Here is a 22,942-nt window from a genome sequence, read left to right on the forward strand (position 1 = left end):
GGGCTCACAGTCTTGTGACTCCTGGAACTCTGTGACTGCCAGTGTGAAGACAACAGGGCCCGCTAAATAAAATGGTTGTTGTTTTGAACTATTAAGCTGTGGGTGTTTGTTACATAGCAAATGCCCACTGATACATGGGGGTACTCACCTACTAAACTCAAGATGGGATCTAGGGAAATTTATGAAGTCCACTGTCTCCCTCAGCATCCAGCTTTATCTGCACCTCTGTGAGTGCCCCCTCTTGTTCCTGACTCACTCTCAGGAGGCAGTTCTCTAGGGGTGGCTGGTGTGTCTGTGTATCTTGCAAACAGAGGCACAGACTGCCTTTGTTCTAGAATACCTTTTCAAGGATTTTTGTTTAGGGAACAGCCTTGGGAGACAGAGAGTGTGTGGCCCTTTGGCGCACAGGATTAGCATGCTTATTGCCCTCAGTAAAAGATGTGAGTTCCTTAAGGTCCGAGGTCTTCTCCTTCCTATATGTGCACGTGTCACCTTGTCCTGTTTGCATCGCATGATGAGAACTGAAGTTTGGAGAAAGTGTACAAGAAATCACTGATATTCTGGCCACCACTAATGCTGTGAGTAATCAAGTTCTTTGTCTCTCACTCAGGAATTTCCAGCCTCTGCTGGCATCCACACAACTGTGGCCAGCTAATTCATTAAATTGCAAGAGGGCAAAATCTTTGACTGTTTACAGTTCCTGATACCAATTAATCAAAATTGCTGTACATAAAACTATCAGCCAAACTCACGTAGGGAATGCTTCTGAGCATCTATAAAGGTCCATTTCTCTGCAAATTTCCCTGGAAAAGCATATAATAAGCCTGCTTCCAGGAACTCCAGGGCAGTGACATCTGTACACACCCTTCTTTTTCACTAAAAGGACACAGGATAAAAGCGTGAGGCCAAATTCATTTTTTAAATCATTAAAGAAAGAAAAATGGTGGGCTAGATACAGATATACGAGGAACACAGAGTTCTAAAGGGAAAGAAGAATATAGCTGTCTGTCCACTTTCTGCTTTTTCTTTCCATGCTGCCCCCAGCACACAGCAAAAAGGAAGCTGACCTAAGCTGTCTTATGTACAAAGTCCATCACAGGGGCACATGGAGTCAGAAATCAGTGAAGACAGAAAACCTTATTGTAACAACCTGAGAAAAGCAACCACAGCCCTCACTCCATTGGCTACTTACACATGTATCCTAGCATCTTAACACAATTCAAATCTCCATTTTCAGAGCAAGAGAGACTTATATATTTATTCCTACCCCTGGTGCCTACAGTTCAGTGTTTCCACCAGGAAGCTGTGTCTGTCCATTTAACACATTTTCGGGTTTCTCAGATAAGCCATTGCTCTTAGACTAGAACATTGCGAGGGGAAGCTAATGGATGAAAGATGCTGAGGCTCTCAGGAGAATCCACTTAGGGCATCAGTTAAGTGTCTGCTGAGACATCCTATAGCGGAGCAGTTACTGAATCAGAGCAGAGCTGAGCACCTGAGCTTCCAGACAATGTCCTTGTCTCTTTGGCTCTTGTCTTTAGGTAAGTGTTTGGAAGCCAACAAATTTTTCCCACAAGGTTCAGATTTTGCAAAACGTAATTCACCCACATGCTCCATCAGCCATAAGGTAGTAATTCCTCTAAGTATATGTAGAGTGGCAATTTTCAACCCTGACTGCTCAACAGAAACTCCTAGGGAGCTCTTTTAAAAATACTGATTTCCGTAGGCCCACCCCAGGACACTTAAGTTAGAATCACAGAAGGAGCCAAGAATGAAAACCTTGTTAGAGCATGACAGTAAAGTAGAACTCTGGGCATATAAATATCAAACCAAATGCTTTGCTCCCCAGTCTATCGGTTCTAGAGGGGGAGTTAAAGCAGGTTTGGAAATATTTATTTAGCCTGAATTAGAAAACAAACTCTCATTCACTCGCTCATTTATTAAATAAACATTTGTTGATCACCTGGTAAATGTCACATACACTCTCAAGGAGTCGCGGACCCAGGGAAGACAGACAGAGGCAGCAACTTCAGTGCCTCGGAGGCGAGGGCAGGACGTTGCAGAGCACAACAGCGGGGCTCCCATAGGTCATGTGTCTTTCTTCTCCAGCCCATCTCAGCCCTCACCTTTGCACCCCAATCCTGATGCCCTTGTAACTGTGAGGTCCAGAGTGGAAAAGGACTGTGATCACTCGCAATCATTTACCAAACCCAGACAGTGCTTTTAATAAATCTTGTGAGCACCTAAATAGCCTTTTCCTGTCTGATTCAAAACAGAGATTTTCAGAAAGAACAGGAAAAAACAACTGCCATTCCTAAACCCAAGGTTACAGGGAAATTCGGAAGTGACACACTCTCAGTGGGTTTCAAGCTAGAGAATAGGCTGATGAAACGGGCCCCGGGCATCCTGTGCCAGAGGAAGCCAGTGCCCCGGCAGAACCTTTTATGGAGAAGTCTCTGACCAGAGCCAAGATGCCAAGGATCACAAACAAACCAGGGTTGGGGAAGACGAGTGTGCGCTTAGACCCTGTACTACAAAATACAGGGGTGGGGTCAGTGGGGGGCTACTTATTCTCAGCACAGGGGTAGTAGTCACACCTACACTATCAGAGAATATAATCTGCCTTTTTTTTTTCATAGCCTTATCAACCACCCCCCACAAAATCAGCCAGACAGCCAGACTTCTTTTCTGGGAATGCTGAATAATGCAGTCCACCCTTTATTTTTTCTGGAATAAGTACTGCTGTGTGTGCCTTTCATCCTGTGTTGTGATGAAGAGGAAAACTGGACTTGAACATCAGCTCCATAACTTGATAGCTGGATACCTTAGGAAAGGAACTTCTCCTGACACTTACGTCCCTTACGTCTGTAAGCTGCCGACAATGATGACAGTACTCTTGGAGAGATTGAATGGGATGATACATGGAAAACCCTTAGTTCAGTGTCTGGCACACAGTAGGTATTCAGAAACAGCAGCTATCAGTGTCTCTACATTTGGAAGGGAACAAATTTTAATTCCAGGCTTCCTGCAGCAGTGTCCTACATGTTTTTCCTTATCTAATAAAGAAAAAAGAAGAAGCCTGCATTTAATAAACAATGTCTCCCAGATCAGCCCCGTGTGATGGGTACTGAGCAGATACGGGACAGATTCTAGAAGATGACTCACCAGAACCCCGCTCTCTCACACACTGTGAGCTCAGAAAATGTCTAATATCCTGTTGCTACATATCAATGTAGACTCTTTGACATTATCACTTTTAAGCCAAATGGAGAAAAATAAGACTTCCTCTCAAGTTAGAAAATGTTCCTTTATTTTAAAACCCTTTTCCAGAGTCAGGCCCACCAGTGTGAATTGAGGAAAAGAGCGGGGAGGTGAGTGATGAGGCTAAGGATTCCTGAGAAGTATCAGACACGAGGAGAAGGAGCGGAGGTTCTCACCCGAATTGGGTGCAGCTGGGACCCGGATCCTCTGGGCTCAGGGACAAGGTTAGGGGAGCCAGTGTCCAACTGCGGGAGTTTCACATGACATGTGCTCAATCAAGGGCCAGCATCCATTTCTTCCCATCTTTGGCATGGCTCCTCTGGGTGCAGAAGGATCATTCATGGAGAGGAGCTTTCACAGGGCCTTCCAACAGTTCACTGAGTGGCCAATGAAGCTCTTGTGTCCTCGGATCCCAAGATAAATGGAGCCATTTGTACCCGTGAAGCAGGCATCATGTGGAAGCAAAACTGGGTGTGGGAAGCACCCTCTCGCCATCTTTCATGTCAACCTTCCCTTCAGTACTGACTAGGGAGTGGGTGCATTGAGACATTCCTCTTTTTCCTGTCTTCTCTGAGTCAGTTGGCCACATCTCAAGCACTGAGCTAACTCTGCATTTTCCTTTAAAAACAAGAGGCTACTTTAGGCAACCTAATCCAGTATTCTTGCCTGGGAAATCCCATGGACAGAGGAGGCTGGTGGGCCACAGTTCAAGGGGTTGCAAAGACACGACTGAGCAACTAAACAACAGCAACTTTAAAACTAGATATCACTTCAAAATGACATGTAGACACTCAACTAGTCTGACATATTCCTGACCCCACCAAAAAATGCAAACAAAACAGAGATATTGAAGAACCAAGAGACAGAAAGAATAAAATGTCCTTATCTCCATCATAAGCAGGACCATTATAACTGGAAAATTAATTTGAAGAAATTGAGGTTAAGTCATGAAAAGATACATGTTTATCATAAATGTGTCATTTTAGTTTAAAATATAGAATTGCAGATCAATCCACCATGGTCTTCCCACTGGATACGGGTCCATTAATTCAAGCTTCCCGTCATCCTCCTTGCAAGAAACATATTCACAACACATGACTCTGCTGCAAACTGCCACCTCTGACCCAAACATACCCTCTCGTCTTAGAGGATAAAAGGAGTTTAACTCAGCATGTTTTTGCCCCAAAACCATACATTTCCTGGTCTCTCTTATAGCCAGACATGGTCATGTGGCTGGGTTTTTGTCAATGCAGAGTTGGTAGAAGCGAGGGTGCGTCTTGTGACTGATGCCTTTGGATACGGGTTATGCCTCTTCATACCCTCTGTCCTCTTCTAAGTTCAAAACCAACAACATGCTTTTTTCCATTTAGGTAACAAGGAGGCCCTGGGGGTCAGCAGAACAAAATGATGAACATTTTGGATCCTTGAATGACTGCACAGACCAACTTCTCTCTGACCTAGAATTTCCACCTCAGATTACTACATAGAAAAAAACAAGCAAATAAAACTCCATCTTCTTTAAGCCAACAAATTATTGTGAGCCATCTTTGTTCAGTAGCCTTAGCCTTCCCCTCAAAATCTAACGATACATGATGTCCAGACTCAGTTCACCAATATGGACTAAAAATGTTTAAAAAATTATATATATACACATATGTGAAACAACTGGTGGGTAAAATCTATCACATTCTTCATGACTTTCCATTTTTTATAGATGTCTCACCACATCTTACTTGAAATTTTTTTAAAGGTACTTGTTTTATCAAGTCTTTACAAAACATTTAGTTTTCATAGAAATAATTTTTCATTTTCCAACTCATATTTCATCCTTTTAAAGTAATATGTAATTAAATTCTTAGTTTGCAAACAACACAGCTGGCATATACCTGCACATCGCGAGCACACTGACCCCTTCGTGTCAGTCAGCCGTTGCTTGGTTGCAAACCATCCTGAGGTTCACACTCCCACAGTCGGCAGTGGAGGCTGGGCTCCGGGAGCTCCTTGCGTGTCAGCTGCCATCAGCTGGGCAGCTCTGCTTCTGGGGGTCGGCAGAAGTTGCCTGAGGTGAAGGAGACAGTAGGGCATCACCCAGCAGATGGACCTGAGCTTGTTCAGTGAGCCACAGCGTACCTGTCACCGCTGCCACATTCTCTGGTTGAAAGCAAGTCCCAGCACCAGCCATGGCTCAAGGGGAGGGGAACAGACTTCATGTCTTAGAGAAACTGCAAAGTCATGTTGCAAACGGGCCTGGATACCAGGATGGAGTGAGTTGTGAGCATGTTTTATAAAGTTCCCACATGTAAACATACCCTGCAGGAGTGAGAGCTGAAGCAAATGACACACCCTGGCAGTGACCCTCCAGACGAGGGTGTGCCAATGGGTACTGAGGGTGTCAGTCAGTATGATTCCTGGGGAAATCGAGACCCCCTGCTGTTCTAGGACAACCGGGAATTGGACGCCATTCAAGAGAGTCCCTGCTACTCGCAAAACCCGAGAAGCTTTTAGAGCAAGATGACCTGCTTTTACATTCCAAGTTACAAGCACGTGAGGGTAAGAATGATGTGGCAGAGAGAGCTGGCTGGAGCTCACCAGATGCCCCATGTTCCTCTGTTTACTCACATTCCCTCACTTGCCTGCAATTCCACTGGGCCATGTGCTTAGTTCTAGTTAATGGACTATGTCATTCTGGGCTGAAACAGTAAAAGCTAATGGGCCTCCTCAATCCTCTTTTCCTTCAGCAGAAACCTTGGAATCCACCAAATAGCATAGCAACAAGATTAAGGAGGGCCACACAATCCTGGTCAAACTTTATACAAGTGAGTATTCACTGCTGTATTACACCACTGAGATTTCAGGATTTATCTTGTACCCCAATGTACACAAGTCTGTCCTGATTTATTCAAATGGTTAATACTTGGCTGAAAATGCACAAGGACTCTGGGCACATCAGAATTATCTGTGAAGTACATCCATGCTCAAGAATCAGAAGTCAATAATTAGCTGATAGAGTTCTTTAAAAAGAATCCCAGGAACACAGAGTTACTATAGTGTTGGGTTAGTTATATTCCCAAAAAGGAAGTCGTTTTTTTGTTTGTTTGTTTGTTTTAGGAGCTCTTTGATGAGCCCCAAGCCCCAGGAAAAGATAACATGAAAGTCCACTCTCTGTGTGCCAAAGCCACCCCCAACTCTAGCACTATGGTGAGGGTGGAGGCTCGGGTTCTACGGTAGTATAAGGGGTGTAGTGTGTCCATTTTTAGTTTACTCTGAATAAATCCCATTACTCAGGACCACTGGACACTGACTCAGCTCATAGACCACCCAATGGGAAATAGACTAATGGGCCTATTTAGACTAATAGACTAAATAAGTCTAATGGGAAATAGACCACCATTTCCCCACAAGGAGGGACAGATCAATAGACTAGAAGTAGGAAAGATTCTAGAGGCACCACAAGCCCTCTAACTAGCAGCCTGACCTCATTCCCCCATCCTCTGAAAGGCATGCTACCCTCCCAACCAGCACTCCATGAATGCAAATGGGAAAGACCTTGGTTAAACCCGAAACACAAAAGCTCCAAACACGGCATTCTAAGGAGCGCCTCAGTAAGGCAGACCGTTCATTTGGGTGCAAATGGGTTGTATCCCCAGGGATGTTTTTTTGTCTCTTTGTGGGTGGGGAGGGTAAGTGTCAACTTTATCAGCACGATAATTAGAACTGGAAAAAGCAGCAGATAAAAGGGTCTGTCCATACTGTGTCATCATGATATAGCAATTATAGTATTCTGAGACACTGAAATGAACCACGCATTTAGAAACATTTATAAGTTTCAGGGCTTTGAGCTTCTTCCTCCAACACATCACTTCAGATGACACCCCTTTAAATCTGTAATGTCACCCCAGCCTGGTAAATCTGGGGAGAATGTGGAAAAGATCAACTATAATGTACATAGGTTAACAGAGCTCCGCAATTAAAGAAAAGGAAGCAGCTGAAGAGGCTTGAGTTGGCACAGAGGAGGAACAGGCAGAGAAGACAATAGCAACTAAAGAGAAGATACACATGATTCAGTTCTCATACATTAAGAGTCAACAACCCGGATTCTTCTGCAACACAAGGCTCTAGGGTTGGCAGTACAGCCCTGGTCACCTAACCTCACAGATCACACCTGCATTCTCCACAGATTACAAGAAATCCCAGCGTCCCTCCTCCCAGGGATAATAAGCGCAACATTTAACAACCAGTCCAGCACAGTCAGTAGTAAATAAAACACAAGCAGTGATCAATAAGGCACAGGCATGGACCAGTCTGAAGGAATTTGAAGTCTGAGAGGAGAGAGACGCATTTTTAAAAGGCAGAATGGGATAAATGTCTTAAGATTACTTCAGATACGGGCGTCTGGGAGATCTCAAACCTTCTGGCAGAACTTCCTGCCAGTCTCCAACCCCCAGGGCAACCCCCCGCCAGCTGCCTTCCCTCCACATACCTGGGCACCACACTGATGGGCCCTGTATTGCCTCACCCAGCTCCAGCACATTTAGTTTTCCAAGTATTTGTTTCACCCCACTAAAAAAGAAAGAATCAAAACCATTTTATAAATTGAGAAGGGAATACACCAGGCACGTTTCTGAACCTCTGGCGTGGCCCCTGGCACATTCCACTCTCCAGAACACCTGTGTTGGTGACCAGAGCAGTAAGGATCAGGAGGGTGCTGAGGATCCTGAGAAGCTGGGGCGTCGTCAGGCCCACTGTCTCAATCCTTGCCGTTCCTCACCACCCAGTCTCGATGCCACCTCTATAAAGTCTTCTCAGATTGGCCAGAAGAAACCCCCCAGGCAAACTTATCTGAGATAATCTTACAACACGTATCCCATTCTGCCTTTTATTTTTTTTTTTTAATTTTATTTTTAAACTTTACAATATTGTATTAGTTTTGCCAAACATCGAAATGAATCTGCCACAGGTATACTCGTGCTCCCCATCCTGAACCCTCCTCCTCCTCCCTCCCCGTAGCATCCCTCTGGGTCGTCCCAGTGCACCAGCCCCAAGCATCCAGTATCGTGCATCGAACCTGGACTGGCGACTCGTTTCATACATGATATTATACATGTTTCAATGCCATTCTCCCAAATCTCCCCACCCTCTCCCTCTCCCACAGAGTCCATAAGACTGATCTATACATCAGTGTCTCTATTTCTGTCTCGTACACAAGGTTATTGTTACCATCTTTCTAAATTCCATATATATGTGTTAGTATACTGTACTGGTGGTTTTCTTTCTGGCTTACTTCACTCTGTATAATACGCTCCAGTTTCATCCACCTCATTAGAACTGATTCAAATGTATTCTTTTTAATGGCTGAGTAATACTCCATTGTGTATATGTACCACTGCTTTCTTATCCATTCATCTGCTGATGGGCATCTAGGTTGCTTCCATGTCCTGGCTATTATAAACAGTGCTGCGATGAACATTGGGGTACACATGTCTCTTTCCCTTCTGGTTTCCTCAGTGTGTATGCCCAGCAGTGGGATTGCTGGATCATATGGCAGTTCTATTTCCAGTTTTTTAAGGAATCTCCACACTGTTCTCCATAGTGGCTGTACTAGTTTGCATTCCCACCAACAGTGTAAGAGGGTTCCCTTTTCTCCACACCCTCTCCAGCATTTATTGCTTGTAGACTTTTGGATCGCAGCCATTCTGACTGGTGTGAAATGGTATCTCATAGTGGTTTTGATTTGCATTTCTCTGATAATGAGTGATGTTGAGCATCTTTTCATGTGTTTATTAGCCATCTGTATGTCTTCTTTGGAGAGATGTCTATTTAGTTCTTTGGCCCATTTTTTGATTGGGTCATTTATTTTTCTGGAGTTGAGCTGTAGGAGTTGCTTGTATATTTTTGAGATTAGTTGTTTGTCAGTTGCTTCATTTGCTATTATTTTCTCCCATTCTGAAGGCTGTCTTTTCACCTTGCTAATAGTTTCCTTTGTTGTGCAGAAGCTTTTAAGTTTAATTAGGTCCCATTTGTTTATTTTTGCTTTTATTTCCAATATTCTGGGAGGTGGGTCATAGAGGATCCTGCTGTGATGTACGTTGGAGAGTGTTCTGCCTTTTAAAAACGTCTCTCTCTCTCTCCGACTTCAAATTCTGGGAAGGCAGGGCTCACACATGTTTAATCACTGCATCTCCACTGGCTAAGGATGCTTCTGAACACCTGACCAAACGAGTGACAGGCGAGAGCACAAGCCTCCCTGGGGAAGAAGGAGTGGAGGGGAAGCTGAGGAAGAAGAGACGCTGGGGGCGGGGATGGGAGGAGGGGCAGACTCAAGTCAGGTGTCAGGGAGTAGACGGACAGACTTGCTGATGCCCAGGGCACCAGGGACAAAGGTAGCCCTGAATTTGGGGGAGAGGCTCCCTGTTTTCCCTCTTGAGAAATTGGACAGGGTTTCTTCTACTTTTTCCCACCTCCCCTTCTCTTTCACTTTGCTCTTTTCTACTGTAGGTACCATGGGGTGTGGGTAGCATGACTACTATAGGTCAGCACCTTATAGGACACAAAATTAAGTCAGTAAGTTATTGGATACCCACTATGCAAGGCGCTGTTACGGATCTAAAAGTCACGGTGCTTATAGATTTCACTAATTGAGTATGAAATGAAACAGGGAAATTATCCAGTCAGAGAAACTATCAAGTTCATTCCATATAACACTCAGTGATGGTTTGTCATCACTTCAGTGAACATTTTCCTGGCACAAGCACACTTGTTTGTGAGTACAAGCTGTTAGCTACTCCCTGTTAATAAGAGTATGGTGAAAATGGTACACTCATACACTGCTGGTGGCATTATCACCAGAAAAAATATCCAGCAATGTAACTGTTTGGCTATAAAAATATTTATATATTTGACCATATAACTGCAATCCTGAGACTATGTCCTTCGGCAATAAATCAACAGAAGAAAAAAGTATATGTGAAAGTACCACATTCAATACATTAAAATGGGAACAATTCAAATGTCAATGATAGGGAAATTATTTTTTAACTTTATGATTAGTTTGATCATATGTATTAGGTATCCATTAAGAGTAGATATTTATGGGAGAGAGTAACACGGAAACTTACAATACCATATGTAAAATAGATAGCCAATGGGAATTTGCTGTTTGACTCAGGGAACTCAAACAGGGGCTCTGTATCAACCTAGAGGGGTGGGATGGGAAGGGAGATGGGAGGGAGGGAACGTGGGTGTATCAATGGCTGATTTTTGTTGATGCTTGACAGAAAACAACAAAATGCTGTAAAGCAATTATCTTTCAGTTAAGAAATAAGTGGCAAAAAGAATAGATATTTATGGGAAATATATGGATATAAAAATATTTATAATATTAGATGAGAAAAGCTTACTTCAAAGTTTTATGAGTACTACAGCTATAACTATTGAGAACTATGTACATATGGACAAGAAAAAAAGATAATGAAAAAGACAGCCAGATGTGTTAAGGCAGTGGATTATTTTTAACTTAACGCTATTAAAAGTAGGGGTGCTATTTGGCAGCATTCCACAGGAATGGAAAGAGGGAAGTGAGAAGACTAAAGGGAGAAGAAAGACCTTAGCCCAAGGCTAAATTCCCTAATAACATACTGACATTCTCCGAGCTGCAATTTCTGTTTGGCATTGAATGTTTCCAATAAGGATAATGATTAGATAATTTGTAATAAGAAAGCATGCTAATTAAATGAAATCTACTTATTCAGAAAGAGATTTATTCATGAATTCTCCTCTTACCAAACTACATGCTTGCTTGACTACATTAAGTAGTTATGGAGGGGGGAAAGTAATTTGAACTTAATATAAAAATACATTTGGAGTGGATGCCCTGGAGGTGGCCATGCCATCAACTAGATGTGTGGAGCTGAGCAAGTGACTGACAGCCCCTGGGTCTCCGTTTCCCCATGTACAAAATAAAGGGGCCAAACTGCAACTCTGAGTGCCCCTGGGCTGTAACAGCTCCTGAAACTAGGTAATCTCCTATCTCTGGGAACTTGATATAGTCCATGGATACAGCATTTCATTCAGTTAACCAATGTCCAGAGACTCCTGAGAAGAGAAGTAGGCAGGGGACCAGCCTTCTGACCTCACTGAGTTAGGACTGTCTGTCTGTGCTCAGTCATGTCTGACTCTTTGCAACTCCATGGACTGTAGCCCGCCAAGCTCCTCTGTGCATGGGATTCTCCAGGCAAGAATATGGAGTGGGATGCCATGCCCTTCTCCAGGGGATCTTCCCGACCCAGGGATCGAACCCATGTCTCTTGTGTCTTCTACACTGGCAGGCAGATTCTTTACCAACTGTTCCACCTGGGAATCACCACTCATAGTTCTTTATTTATCAAAATTACACTTATATGGTGTTCATGCTCTGTTAGGCACTATTGATGAGTACTAATTCATTTGATCGTTCCAGCCACTCTGGATATAGAAAATATTCCACACTCATTTTACAAATGAAGAAACTGAGGCAAGAGAGGTTAATAATTTCCCAAGGTCATACTTCTGCTTCATTGACTTTGCTAAAGCCTTTGATTGTGTGGATCACAACAAACTGTGGAAAGTTCTTAAAGAGTTGGGAATACCAGACCAGCTTACTTGCCTCCTGAGAAACCTGTATGCAGGTCAAGAAGCAACAGTTACAATCATACATGGAACAAGTGACTGGTTCAAAATTGGGAAAGGAGTACATCAAGGTTGTATATTATCACCTTGCTTATTTAACTTATATGAAAAGTACATCAAGTGAAATGCTGGGCTGGATGAAGCACAAGCTGGAATCAAGATTCCCAGGAGGAATATCAATAACCTCAGACCCCTAATGGCAGGAAGCAAAGAGGAACTGAAGAGTCTCTTGATGAAGGTGAAAGCAGAGAGTGAAAAAGCTGGCTTAAAACTCGGCATTCAAAACACTAAGATCATGGCATCCAGTCCCATCCCTTCATGGAAAATAAATTAGTTTCAAAAAACTAAGATCATGGCAGCCAGTCCCATCACTTCATGGCAAATAAACAGTGACAGACTTTATCTTCTTGGGCTCCAAAAGTCACTGTGGATGGTGGCTGCAGCCATGAAATTAAAAGACGCTTGCTCCTTGGAAGAAAAGTTACAAACCTAGACAGTATATTAAAAAGCAGAGACATTAATTTGCCAACACAGGTCCGTATAGTCAAAGATATGGTTTTTCCAGTAGTCACATCCACATGTGAGAGTTGGACCATAAGGAAGGCTGAACTCTGAAGAATTGATGCTTTCAAAATGTGGTGCTGGAGAAGACTCTTGAGAGTCCCTTGGACAGCAAGGAGATCAAACCAGTCAATCCTAAAGGAAATCAACCCTGAATATTCATTGGAAGGACTGCTCCCGAAGCTGAAGCTCCAAAACTTTGGTCACCTGATGTGAAGATCTGACTCATTGGAAAAGACCCTGATGCTGAGAACAGTTAAGGGCAGGAGGAGAAGGGGATGACAGAGGATGAGATGGTTGGATGGCATCACCAATTCAATGGACATGAGTTTGGACAAACTCTGGGAGACAGTGAAGGAGAAGAAAGCCTGGCATGCTGCAGTCCATTAGGACACCAAGAGTTGGACACAACTGGACAACAACAAGGTCACTCAGCCAGTAAGTGACAGAGTTGGGACTTAAGTCCAAATAATCTAGCTCCAAAATTCATACTCTTATGGAAGGGATGGATTTGGAAGATTGTTTTGTTACAGTGACACGCAATACTTTCAACTCTCCAGCCAGGAGTTTGTCATTTCATAAAAGGAAAGGAAGGCTCACATACAAAATTGTCAGGAGCATCCTATCTAAGAATATCTCAGAATACTCCAAACTTTATCCTTCACCTTGGAAGCTAGTGGAGGTGATAGAATTACAGTGGAGCTATTTCAAATCCTGAAAGAGGATGCTGTGAAAGTGCTGCACTCAATATGCCAACAAATTTGGAAAACTCAGGAGTAGCCACAGGACTGGTAAAGGTCAATTTTCATTCCAATCCCAAAGAAAGGCAATGCCAAAGAATGCTTAAACTACCACACAATTGCACTCATCTTACACACTAGTAAAGTAATGTTCAAAATTCTCCAAGACAGGCTTCAGCAATACATGAACCATGCGAACTTTCAGATGTTCAAGCTGGATTTAGAAAAGGTCGAGGAATGAGAGATCAAATTGCCAACATCCACTGGATCATTGAAAAAGCAGGAGAGTTCCAGAAAAACATCTATTTCTGCTTTGTTGACTATGCCAAAGCCTTTGACTGCGTGGATCACAATAAACTGCGGAAAACTCTGAAAGAGATGGGAATACCAGAACACCTGACCTGCCTCTTGAGAAAGCTGTATGCAAGTCAGGAAGCAACAGTTAGAACTAGACATGGAACAACAGACTGGTTCCCAATAGGAAAAGGAGTGCGTCAAGGCTGTATATTGTCACCCTGGTTATTTAACTTATATGCAGAGTACATCATGAGAAACGCTGGGCTGGAAGAATCACAAGCTGGAATCAAGATTGCTGAGAGAAATATCAATAACCTCAGATATGCAGATGACACCACCCTTATGGCAGAAAGTGAAGAAGAACTAAAGAGCCCCTTGATGAAAGTGAAAGAGGAGAGTGAAAAAGTTGGCTTAAAGCTCAACATTCAGAAAACGAAGATCATGGTATCTGATCCCATCACTTCATGGCAAATAGATGGACAAACAGTGGAAACAGTGGCAGACTTTATTTTTGGGGGCTCCAAAATCACTGCAGATGGTGACTGCAGCCATGAAATTAAAAGATGCTTACTCCCTGGAAGGAAAATTATGACCAACCTAGATAGCATATTAAAAAGCAGAGACATTACATTGCCAATAAAAGTCCATCTAGTCAAGGCTATGGTTTTTCCAGTAGTCATGTATGGATGTGAGAGTTGGACTAAAAAGAAAGCTGAGCACTGAAGAATTGATGTTTTTGAATTGTGGTGTTGGGGAAGACTCTTGAGAATCCCTGGGACTGCAAGGAGATCCAACCAGTCCATCCTAAAGCAGATCAGTCCTGGGCGTTCATTGGAAAAACTGATGTTGAAGCTGAAACTCCAATACTTTGGCCACCTGATGCAAAGAGCTGACTCATTTGAAAAGACACTGATGCTGGGAAAGATTGAGGGCAGGAGGAGAAGGGGATGACAGAGGATGAGATGGTTGGATGGCATCACCGACTCAATGGACATGAGTTTGGGTAAACTCCAGGAGTTGGTGATGGACCAGGGAGGCCTGGCATGCTGCAGTCCATGGGGTCGCATAGAGTCAGACTCGATTGAGTGACTGAACTGAACTGAAGCCGTAATAGATCCTTGTGGGCTAACTAGATTAACCTCCATCTTCTGTAAATCTGGCATTAAGAATAGACCACATGGGGGGATTCCCCTGGTGGTCCAGTGGTTGAATTCACAGTTCCAATGCAGGGGTCTCAGGTTCAATACCTGGTCAGGAATCTAAGGCCCCATATGGCACACAGCCAAAAAGTTTTAAAAAATGGTAATAGTAAAGAATAGACCATGTACCCTAAGGTTCATTGCAGCACTATTTACAATAGCTAGAACATGGAAGCAACCTAGATATCCATTGGCAGATGAATGGATAAAGAAGTTGTGGTTCCATATACATAATGGAATATTACTCAGCCATAAAAGGGACACATTTGAGTTTGTTCTAATGAGATGGATGAACCGAGAGCCTATTATACAGAGTGAAGTAATTCAGAAAGAGAAAGATAAATATCATATACTAACATATATATATGGAATCTAGAAAGATGGTACTGAAGAATTTATTTTCAGGTTAGCAATGGAGAAACAGACATAGAGAATAGACTTATGGACACAGGAAGAAGGGAGGAGAGGGTGAGATGTATGGAGAGAGTAACATGGAAACTTAAATTACCATATGTAAAATAGACAGCCAATGGGAATTTGCTGTATGTCTCAGGGAACTCAAACAGGGGAGTTGTATCAACTTAGCGGAGAAGGTGATAGCACCCCACTCCAGTACTCTTGCCTGGAAAATCCCCTGGACAGAGGAGCCTTGTAGGCTGCAGTCCATGGAGTCACGAAGAGTCAGACATGACTGAATGACTTCACTTTCACTTTTCACTTTCATGCATTGGAGAAGGAAATGGCAACCCACTCCAGTGTTCTTGCCTGGAGAATCCCAGGGATGGGGAAGCCTGGTGGGCTGCTGTCTATGGGGTCACACAGAGTCGGACACGACTGAAGCAACTTAGCAGCAGCAGCAGCAGCAGCAGAGGTGTGGGATGGGAAGGGAGATGAGAGGGAGGTTCAAAAGGGAGGGGGACATATGTATACCCATGACTGATTCATGTTGAGGTTTGACAGAAAACAACAAAATTCTATAAAGCAATTAACCTTCAACTAAAAAATAAATAAATTTTTTAAAAAACTCAGCAAAACAAAGTAAAATCTTCTCACAAAACTTCAGACCAAATAAAGAAAGAAAGAAATTGACTATGTGGGATCTGAAATAAGAGGAACAGGCAAATAAAGATCAAGTGCAAGGCAGGGCGGGCCATCTCAGGACACATGCTTAAATAATGAAATCCAGGGTTCAAAAGCTAGCCTGGCTCCCCCAGGTTCCCTAAGTTTCCCTTACTGTTCCCATTCTTTGAGACAGCAGGATTATTCCTGCTTCTAAACCCAGAGGAAAGAGTTCAACAAATCTGAACCACAGAAAAATAGACTCTCTGAAAATAGAATTTGGTAAAATATCTGCTTTCCTGGTTTTGCTTAATTTAGGCAATAGGATTGTCTTGAAAAATAATCTTTCTTTTTCTGTTTATAATAGTAAAACATGTTCATTACAGATATCTTTAATGATACAGAAAATATATAAATATAATATATAATGTAAATATATAAGAAAATAAATATCTACAACAGAACCACTCACTGTTAACTTTATGGTGCATATCACCAGATCTTTTTTCTATGCATCTTTGCGTATTTTGGATACCATATTGGGATACAATTCAATAGCTTGTTTTTTTCCACTTCACAATATAGCTTCAGCTGTAACGGCTATACGGAATTATATGTAAGCAGCAGAATGAAAAAGTATGCAAAGACAAAGGTGAGAGTGGCTGCTTGGACTTCTAAGTCTGTAAGGTTACATGATTTCTGTCAGTAGAAAAAATTACATACTGTGCCATTCCATTTGGAGACTGGTTGGAGACCTAGAAAGTCAAATCTAATCATCCTGATCCTTCTGTGTTACTGAACAGCAGAAACAGAGGAGACAAATATTTTGTGAATGCTTGGATCTACAAACAGAGGCTAAAGCCATGGAGAGGGAAAGAAGCAGAGTAATGAAAGAGTCAATTCCTAAGCAGCTTGATAAGAAGTCCGGGGTCCAAGAGGAGGAGAAAGGGGACTCGGGCTTTCAAAGAGGAGATAGGGGTCTGGAATTCTCAAGGAGGAAGAAAAGACACTTTTTTTTTCTACATTCCTTAGTAAGGATTCAGTTCAGCTCAGTCGTGTCCGACTCTTTGCAACCCCATGGACTGCAGCATGCCAGGCCTCCCTGTCCATCACCACTTCTGGAGTTTACCCAAACTCATGTCCATTGAGTCGGTGATGCCATCCAACCATCTCATCCTCTGTTGGCCCCTTCTCCTCCCACCTTCAGTCTTTCCCAGCATCAGTGTCTTTTCAAGTAAGTCAGTTCTTCACATCAGACGGCCAAAGTATTAGAGTTTCAGCTTCAACAGCAGTCCTTCCAGTGAACACTCAGGACTGATCTGCTTTAGGATGGACTGGTGGGATCTCCTTGCAGTCCAAGGGACTCTCAAGAGTCTTCTCCAACACCACAGTTCAAATGCATCAATTCTTTGGCTCTCAGCTTTCTTTTTAGTCCAACTCTCACATCCATACATGACTACTGGAAAAACCATAGCCTTGACTAGACAGACCTTTGTTGGCAAAGTGATGTCTCTGCTTTTTAATATGCTGTCTAGGTTGGTCATAACTTTCCTTCCAGGGAGTAAGCATCTTTTAATTTCATGGCTGCAGTCACCATCTGCAGTGATTGTGGAGCCCCCCAAAATAAAGTCTGCCACTGTTTCCACTGTTTGTCCATCTATTTGCCATGAAGTGAGGGGACTGGATGCCATGATCTTCGTTTTCTGAATGTTGAGCTTTAAGCCAACTTTTTCACTCTCCTCTTTCACTTTCATCAAGAGGCTTTTTAGTTCTTCTTCAATTTCTGCCATAAGGGTGGTGTCATCTGCATATCTGAGGTTATTGATATTTCTCCCGGCAATCTTGATTTCAGCTTGTGCTTCTTCCAGCCCAGCGTTTCTCATGATGTACTCTGCATATAAGTTAAATAACCAGGGTGACAATATACAGCCTTGACATACTCCTTTTCCTATTTGGAACCAGTCTGTTGTTCCATGTCCAGTTCTAACTGTTGCTTCCTGACCTGCATACAGCTTTCTCAAGAGGCAGGTCAGGTGGTCTGGTATTCCCATCTCTTTCAGAATTTTTCAGTTTATTGTGATCCACACAGTCAAAGGCTTTGACATAGTGAACAAAGCAGAAATAGATGTTTTTCTGGAACTCTCTAGCTTTTTCGATTATCCAGGGGATGTTGGCAATTTGATCTTTGGTTCCTGGATTGTATAACAACAACGTATCCTGCTTGAGGACAGTTTGTCCTTCCTGAAAACCTTCTGACTAATCCTGATATCTTAGAATGTATATTATGGGAGCGGGTCTGGTAAGATCTTTCTACTGTTAAATTCTAAACCTGTTGTTTTAAAATGTAAATTGTGGGAGTGGGGCTAGTAAGATCAATGCAACCTTGAGACATTCTTTTGATTTATTGTAGTAACCAATTAAAAAGTATATAACTCCCTTGCTGTCTACATCAGAAGCTTTCTCTGTCCTTGTCATACTTTAATAAAACTCTGCTACACAAAAGCTCTTGAGTGATCAAGCCTGGTTCCTGGTCCCGAAACTAAATCTTTTTCAGTAATACCGTAGGGGCCCAGAGGAATGGGACTTTTCAGGAGTCTACAATGATGCTAAATAACAGTAACACCCACTCCAACCTTTAGTACAGGCTGCTGCCCATCCAGATGACTCCCTAGAGTGGGTTGAGGATTAACCAAGAAAAGAGGACGCGTGATATATCTGGGCTGCCTTGCAGTCTGGGAGACGAAAACTGAGGTTGACAGAGCCAGAACTCAGCATTGAAAATGCCTACAAGTACTTAGCCCCTGGAAATTCATCAAAATCCTAGAGAGGATATTGAATTTTCCACAGGCTGTCAGATACAGAGCTTGAGCCAATTTCATTTCAATCTCAATAGATAGGGAAGCTCAGATGCCATGTAGTTATATTGATGTCTCATAATTTATTTACTGAATTGGAGAACCATTGTTCACTTATTTAGGTTTTTTCACTCTTCCCAATGAAATGATAAACAATAGAGCAGAGACTGCTAGCCAGCCACCAAATCTTTGTCCTTCTTCTCTTCCTGAGCACAAAACTAGAACTAACTTCCTAGTCTCCTGTGCAATTAGATGTGGCTGATAAGACAGAGTTAGAGCCAGTAGAAAGTATATGGTGGCTTCTCTCTTGGCTCAGGTGGTAAAGAATCCACCTGCAATGCAGGAGGCCTCGGTTTGATTCCTAGGTCAGGCAGATCCCCTGGAGAAGGGATAGGCTACCCACTCCAATATTCTTGGGCTTCCCTGGTGATTAAGTAAAGAATCTGCCTGCAATGTGGGAGACCTGGGTTCGATCCCCGGGTTGGGAAGATCCTCTGGAGGAGGGCATAGCAACCGACTCCAGTATTCTTGCCTGGAGAATCCCCATGGACAGAGGAGCCTGGCGGGCTACAGTCCATGGGGTCACAAAGAGTTGGACATGACTGACTGACTAAACACAGCACAACACAGAAAGTATACGGAGGTGATTTGCCCTCTCTAGGCCAAGGCTTTTCTTTTTGTTAATGGCCATACCACATGTAGGATCTTAGCTCCTCAAGCAGGGCTTGAACCTGGGGCCCTTGCAGTGGAAGAGCAGAGTCAACCACTGTACCATCAGGAAAGTCCACCAGGGCTTTTAAATAGTGGCATGTTTCACTTTCCTTTTACCTTCTGCCCACTAGATGCAAAATAATGACAGGCTCTAGGGAGTGAGGGGGCCACAGATGGAAGGAGGTTGGAGCCCTGGATTATTTCATGGAAGAGAGCCCTCTGTTAGCCTGGAATCCTACTTCGAACTTTTTCATGAGTAAGAAAGAGCCTTTCTACCTTTGGGGGGCTTATCTGAACTGCACTATTAGTTCGCCCGAACGCCACAAGCATCTGGAGGCATCAGTGCTTTGCACCTATCTACAGTACTTAGGACTATCACTAATTCATGACTGTCATGGTCAAGGTTTGGAAATGCCTTATCAAATGGCATTTACGATAAATGGTAAAGAATCCACCTGCAATGCGGGAGACCTGGATGTGATCCCTGGGTTGGGAAAATACCCTGGAGAAGAGAAAGGCTACCCACTCCACTATTCTGGCCTGGAGAATTCCAGGGATTATACAGTCCATGGTGTTGCAAAGAGTTGGACATGACTGACTTTCACTTTCACTTTCATTCAAGGCATTTGATAAACTATGGCCAAACTAAACCCAGAATTGTGCCTCTGATAATTATTTGAGGTCATTCCAGTTCCTCTAACTGTATACAAGAATGCATTAAATGGTTTTCAACTCATCCCTTTATAGAGAAGTAAAAAATATTTGTTGAGAATGACTGGACCCTCCCGCTGATTACTATATACATTGAACCACAAAGAGTGAGTTTTCCTATTAGCTGAACCCAGCTCATTAGAAATTTCTCAGTACCCTTAATCCATGTGGCACATCTTCATCTCGTCTCCATCTTAGAATTCTAATCCAGCCATCCTGTCTGACCCAGACCCCTGCCTCTGGCTTCAGGGCCTTTGTTAAACAGTCACAAGTTTTGCTCATTTGTGCAAAGTGAGTCTCCACGTATTTTTAAGTGTTTCCATAGAAACCGCTTTCCAGAAAAAGGCCATTTAGTGAAAGCTTAAAAGCAAAATCTATGTTTCAATACTTAGAAATCTCATTGAATCACTTACAAAGAACAATATAAGATATGGCATATTCAACCCTGTACTTGTAAAAAAAAGTGTATACTGTATATAATATCTGATATATAATAAGGACTATAAAAGTAACATCTAACTTCCTCAAGTTTTGTGATTTTTCTCTGTTTTATGCTTAAAATATTGAAAGTCAAAGGTTTATTTTTCAAGACCAATCCTCTGAAGGGTGACCTTCCAGAAATGGAGTTGCTCTTCTGCAAGGCTCCAAGGGAACTGGTTCAGGCCCACCCCTTGAAGCAATATATTTCTGGTTAAGCAAAGATTTAGACTCCAGTTCCCCATCTCACCTGGTGGATTCCCTGGTGGCTCAGACGGTAAAGCATCTGCCCGCCATGCGGGAGACCCAGGTTCTATCCCTGGGTTGGGAAGATCCCCTGGAGAAGGAAATGGCAACCCACTCCAGTACTCTTGCCTAGAAAATTCCATGGATGGAGGAGCCTGGTGGGCTACAGTCCACAGGGTCTCAAAGAATCAGACGACTGAGCAACTTCACTTTCACTTTCACCATCTCACCAGGATGGAGCTGAAATGGCTAATTCTGCCACAAGCAGGCCCAACATTCCCAAAGGCTCAGACCTCATCCCGTCTCACTACACATCAGAGAAAGGACCAGTGATCCCCTAGTCATGGAACTTAAAAGCCCCAGAGCCCAGGGGCTCCTCCCTGGCGTCCGGTACCTGGTCCTGCCAGATTGCCAGGCTCAACCAAGATGGTCAAAAGTGGACAGACACTCCCACTGTCTCTGTCTCCATGAGCTTCCCCCGTGAAGACTGCTCCAAGAGATTTACCATGTGCTGCTTGACCATTTGCTTTTGTCTGCATGAAAAGTATTTAGGATATGGCTCTAATGTAATTAATGTACTTATTTCCTCTCTCACCTACTCTCCAGTTTTGTCAATGTGGTGAATGACATTAATGGATGGTATAGAGATCAACCATCTTTGCATTTTCAAGATAAATTAAACTAGGTCATGAAAGCTCCAGCTACAGATATAAGTATATACACATTATATGCTGTTGGCTTTTTGTCTCTGACTGACTTTTCCAGCTTGGATCCCAAGATTAGACTAAGTTTACAAAGTTAATTGATGAACATTTTCTCCTTTCTAGTCTCCTGGAGTTCAAGATTAGAATTACGATCCAAAAATATTTGATTGTGCAGTGCTGTGCTTAGTTGCTCAGTCGAGTCCAACTCTGCGACCCCATGGACTATAGCCCACCAGGCTCCTCTGTCCACGGGGATTCTCCAGGCAAGAATACTGGAGTGGGTTGCTTCAGGGGATCTTCCCAACCCAGGGATCGAACCCAGGTCTCCCACATTGCAGGTGAATTCTTAATATTTGGTGGATTTATATCCACCTATTATATCCCCTGCATGGATCACAACCTTGTTACAGCGAAGGGCTTGGGTAACTCAGTGAAGCTATGAGCCATGCTGTGCAGGGTCACCCAAGACACACAGATCACAATGAAGAGATCTGACAAAACATGGTCCACTGGAGAAAGGCATGGCAACCCACTCCAGTATTCTTGCCTGGAGAACCCCATGAATAGTACAAAAAGGCAAAAAGATATAGCATTGGAAGATGAGGCCCCCAGGCTGGAAGGTGTCCAGTATGCTACTGGGGAAGAGCAGAGGGCAATTAGTAATAGCTGTAGTAAGAATGAAGCAGCTGGACCAAAGCAGGAATTTCTTTCTCAATGCTCAGCTATGGATGTGTATGGTAGTAAAAGTAAAGTTTGATGCTGTAAAGAACATTGTATTTGAACCTGAAATATTATAGGTCCATGAATTAAGGTAAATTGCATGTGGTCAAGCAGGAGAGGTCAAGATTGACCATCGACATCTTAGGAATCAGTGAACTAAGATGGATGGGAATGGGCAAATTTAATTCAGATGACCATTAAATCTATTACTCTGGGCAAGAATCCCTTAGAAGAAATGGAGTCACTCTCATAGTCAACATAAGAGTCTTAAATGCAGTACTTGGATGCAATCTCAGAAACATCACGATGATCTCAGTTTATTTCCAAGGCAAACCATCCAGTATCACAGTAATCCAAGTCTATGCTCCAACCAGTAATGCCAAAGAAACTGAAATAGACTGGTTCTACACCACCCTTATGGCAGAAAGTGAAGAAGAACTAAAAAGCCTCTTGATGAAAGTGAAAGAGGAGAGTGAAAAAGTTGGCTTAAAGCTCAACATTCAGAAAACGAAGATCATGGCACCTGGTCCCATCACTTCATGGGAAATGGATGGGGAAACAGTGGAAACAGTGTCAGACTTTATTTTTGGGGGCTCCACAATCACTACAGATGGTGACTGCAGCCATGAAATTAAAAGACGCTTACTCCTTGGAAGGAAAGTTATGACCAACCTAGATAGCATATTGAAAAGCAGAGACATTACTTTGCCAACAAAGGTTCGTCTAGTCAAGGCTAT

The sequence above is a fragment of the Bos javanicus genome, chromosome 20 (genome assembly GCF_032452875.1).
Source record: "Bos javanicus breed banteng chromosome 20, ARS-OSU_banteng_1.0, whole genome shotgun sequence".
In the NCBI taxonomy this organism is placed as follows: domain Eukaryota; kingdom Metazoa; phylum Chordata; class Mammalia; order Artiodactyla; family Bovidae; genus Bos; species Bos javanicus.